Raw genomic sequence first — 4,775 nt, 5'->3', positions numbered from 1 at the left:
GTTCTATTTTTAGTTTTTTGAGGCATAATGTTTTCCATTGTGGTGGCACCAATTTACATTCCCACCAACAGTGCAGGAGGTTTCGCTTTTTTCCACAGCGTTGCCAACACTTGTTATTTGTTGTCTTTTTGATAGTAGCCATTCTGACAAGGGTGAGATGATATCTCATGGTGGTTTTGACTTGAATTTTCCTGATGATTAGTATGTTGAGCATCTTTTCACGTGTCTGTTGGGTATCTGTATGTCTTCTTTGGAAAAGTGTCTGTTCAGATCCTCTGTCCACTTTTTAATTGGGTTATATTTTTTTAAATGTTGAGTTGCATGAGCTTTTTTCTTAATACTCTGGATATTAATCCCTTATCTGATATTCATTTGCAAATATCTTCTCCCATTCAGTAGGTGGCCTTCTTGTTTTGTTGATAGTTTCCTTCATTGTGCAAAAGGTTTTCAGTCAGATACAGTTTCATTTGTTTATTTTGGCTTTTGTTTCCTTTGCCTGAGGAAACATATCAAAAAAAAAAAAAACTACTAAGATTGATGTTGAGAGCTTACTGCCTATGTTTTCTTATAGAAGTTTTATGGTTTCAGGCCTCACAACATTTAAGGCTTTAATCCATTTTGAATTTATTTTTCTGCATGCTGTGAAAGAGTAGTTCAGTTCTACTGCATGTATCTGTCCAGTTCTCCCAACACCATTTATTGAAGCGCTGTCTTTTCTTGCCTCCTTTGTCATAGTGTAATTTCCCATCTAAACGTGGGTTCACTTCTGGGTTCTCCAGTAATGCTTTTTACTTTGAAGTCCATTTAATCGGATAATGCTAATAGAGCCGTGAGCTTTCTTTTGTTTAGTAATTAAATGATGTATCTTTCCCATCTTTATGTTTTAGACTTTCTGTTCATTTACTTTCTGTTTTATATACAGTATGTAAGACGTTATTTTTCCTGATAACCTTTTATTATTCTGGTAATCCTTTTTAAATTCTGGTAACCTTTTAAATTTTAACTGGAAAATGTAGTCATTTTATATTTATTGGGCTCACTGGTAGAATTGGACTTTATTTTGCCATTTTGTTTTGTGCTTTCCATTGGTCTTGTTGTTTTATTTTTTCCCATTCTGTTCTACATTTTGCCTTCTTTTGGATTGATTCCTCCCTAAACCTACTCATTATTCCTCAAGTAGTATGGAAGCTACACATCCCATTTTTGTTCTTTTAGTGTTACCTTAGAAATTATATTATGTATATTTAACAGAATAAATTAAATATATGCTTTCCACCAAAATAATTGAGATAATTTTAACTACAACTTACTTTAACAACAATTACTATCTTCTGACTAAAGGCTATTGTTGTTTAGTATTTTTAACATCCCAAATTACACATTACTATTATTATTTGTACAGTTAATATTTATTTGGATTTACCCACAACTTAATATATTCCTTTTTCGGTTCTGGAAAAGTCCAAGTTATTGTCACTTTGAAAGTTGCCTCTATTTAATTCTATTATAAAAATGGCTGGAGGACAAAACAACTTACAAAATAGGTGCAGTATACATTGTAGGGCCTTTTACCTGGCATCCTATTCCTAGAAACAGGGTCAGAACGTCAGACTCCAGGAGAGAGGCTTAACCTTGGGCTGTGGGAAGCTAATACGTACAAAGGAGTTGGGTAGAGCTACGTTGTGGTCATATTGGACCAATTGCAAGCTGAGTACTCAAAGAGAAAAACTGATGAGAGGCACTGTGAGGCTGCTGAGAGAACAGCCTGGGTCCCCAGTGTGCCAATTTCTGTCCCTGCAAGTCTCAGCTGTACTCTGGGGCTGGGCCTCACATGTTCATTAGATTGTCCAGCCAGAGCTAGTTTGACTGGCTTTTGGCTTTTGCAACCAAGAGTCCTGACTAGGACACCTGAGTCTTACTTTCTGTATCTGTAAGATGGGACAACATGTGCCCAACCAACTTTATAGAACAAAGCGCAATGGTGAGAAATAAAAACACAAGCAAACAATAAATAAGAAAACACCTTCACAGCTCCAGACAGAACTAGCCTGTCCACAGAAAGCCAAGACATAGAGCGTGGTGCCCAAGGGCAACAGCGCATTCCTCCCCGAAGGCAGAGGGAACTACCTTGTTTTCCATTTTCTCATTGAGACACTACTCCCACTCATGTCTGTTAGTTAACATTCTCTCTGTATAATTATTGTATGTATCAGGTGTTCATATTTTGTGAGGCTGTAAAGTGGATGGGACTTTGAAAGGAAACTGAAATTTATTGACTATTTTATGGTGCGTAGTCTGCTTTTTATGTACATGATCTCTTATTCCATCTTCATAGCAACCCATTAAGATCAAATTAATGCGCCCATTTTACAAGCGAGGAAACAGGCTGAGAGAATTGTGTGACTTGGAGCTGGAATTTGAGTCCGGGCCAGTCTGATCAAAACCCCATATTACTGCAACTTCATCATCATCCTAAATGTGAACAATAAGGGTTAACATGGATGAGTTTTAATAGGGAATGCTCCAGAGGTAAATGATATCAATGGCCTAAACAAGACCATTCCCTGGACCTTAGGGTACCAGTCACTCTGGCCCCAAAGTCATGATGTGACCCTCTCAGCAGAGCAGTGAACTGAGTGAGAAGTTTGGAAAGGTAGGATCAGTCTTTTGCATTGTTTGTGGGGAAGGCCACTGAACAAAGAGAATAAATAGCTTCTAGAACAGTCTTTCATTCACAGTAGGCACTTAATAAATAAGGAGTTGAAAACCACAGGGCCGTATAGGTACTATATAAATGAGTGAAGCAGGCTAGAATGTGTAGGTAGCTACACATTTAGGCTTTGGTGGGTGCCCAGTACATCTACAGACCAGAGCTTATGTCCCAGTTAACGGGGGCACCCATCACTCAGCTGCACCATAACTCAGCTAGCCAACTATTATATTACCACCTGGGAAGGCAGGCTAACCTTGTTTCGTCTTCCAATTTTTCTAGGGTCCAGAAATCTAGAGTCTTGAGTAATATCTCCAGATTTTTCTTTTTCATGTTGCCTGTCACTAGTCAGAGAGTCTAGTTTGCAAACAGACATTAGTCCCTCTCTGACTTTCTTCTCTTTCCCAGCAACTCAGGGATTCAGAATGGCACCCAGAGGGGCCACAAATAGGCAGGGCATTTAGGGAAGAAAGAAAGACAGGCCTATATTCCTGAAGAGACATGTCATTTCTCAGTTGGAGGATATTGTCATAATCTTGGCTCAAGTTGTAGGCACCAGCTCAGTACAGCTCTTTCTGATATCACTTTATATTTTGGGGGCTCATAAATGTAGACTTGGGAAGAGAATTGAGCTTACATTGTATGTGTTTCCTGTTATTTCTATAAGCATTGTGTTTTGAGAACATGGTTCTCCAAGGAGAAGGAAAAGGTATGAGTCCATGAAATGTGATAGGATTGCCAAAAATGCGTGAAGTCAGTTATAGAAGTTGTGAAACTTACATCCTGGTTCTCCTCGTGCCGCGATGGTATAGACATTGCCAATTTTGCATCAAGATATAAGATAAACATAGCTTTTTCCAGAAAGGTGTCATAATGATTCTTCCCCTCCTGCTTTCCTTTCTACACCTGGATCCCTCCCTTTTCCCTGTTTCCCAAGGTTCAAGCCTAGGGAAGGGGCTTCTGAGCGAAAAGGAAAGTGTAAAGCAAAGACAGGCCACTTTGGAGTCACATAGTCCTGGTGTGGTAGACTGTTTCATTTTACTGAAATATTCCCTGAAGAAGGAGTGTATTAACTTCCTGGCCCACTGACTTTGGGCTTTGCCATGGTACTTGCTTTGGACAATGCAACTTGAGGGAACTTGACATATTATATATCTGAGCAAAAGCTTTTAAGTGTGTAGTTTGTATTAGCCTTTTGCTCTTCCCCTCTGCCCTAAGGTTGGGTGTATTGCACACAGAGGGTACTTTTTCACCTGGGTCCCAGAAGACATGTAGAGCAGAGCTGAGTAGAGCCACAGCTGTCTGCAGCTGCCAACATGCAACGTGAGTATAAAGTAAACATATGTTGTTTTTGCCTTGAGATTCGGGGTTGTTTGTTATACTTCCAAGTTGACTCATAATCTGGTTTTGCTGCTTCTTAGGTGTTGTGATTGTCAGAAAGTTGCTTCACTTATTCAAGCCCCAAATTCACTGATGCTTCCAGGATAGGTCCTGTTTTAGACACAGGTGATCAATGAAGAAGAAAAGTCCATGTCATTGGGGGAGGGCTCAGTGTAGTGGAGGAGGAGAGAGCAAGTTTAGAGCTGTGTTAGGGGCCAGCACTAGAGTCAGGAGAAGGACCCCTGACTCGGTCAGTGAGATCATGGAAGATTTCCCGGAAGTACCCATGCTAAATCTTGAGAAATAAATAAGCCAAAAAAAGGGGTAGGGGGAGAGCAGGGGAGTTTTTCTTGCAAAAGAAACATCACAGGCAGAGTCTCGTGACATTTTCACATAAGGGCTGCTTTGGATGGAGCTGCAACCAGATGGCCTCTGAGACCCTCCTCCCTCCTCGATTTCATCCGTACACTGAACCTCGCTGAGACAGCTCAGACTAACAGCCCAAGTCAGTAGTAGTCCCTGGTTTGTGCCTGAGGCTATGTCTAGACACCTAAATGACTACCGTGAATGGCTCTGCTTTGGAAACTGACCGAGGAGCAAATTGGCAGCTCTCAGGACTGAACAGACAGGCATTAGGCGCCAGGGCAGGAGGTGGAGAGGCTGGAGGCTGGGCTGCTGCGTTCTC

This window comes from Camelus bactrianus, chromosome 35 (assembly GCF_048773025.1).
Source record: "Camelus bactrianus isolate YW-2024 breed Bactrian camel chromosome 35, ASM4877302v1, whole genome shotgun sequence".
Lineage (NCBI taxonomy): Eukaryota > Metazoa > Chordata > Mammalia > Artiodactyla > Camelidae > Camelus > Camelus bactrianus.
The sequence above is the reverse complement of the archived record's forward strand: the minus strand, read 5'-3'. Positions refer to the sequence as shown.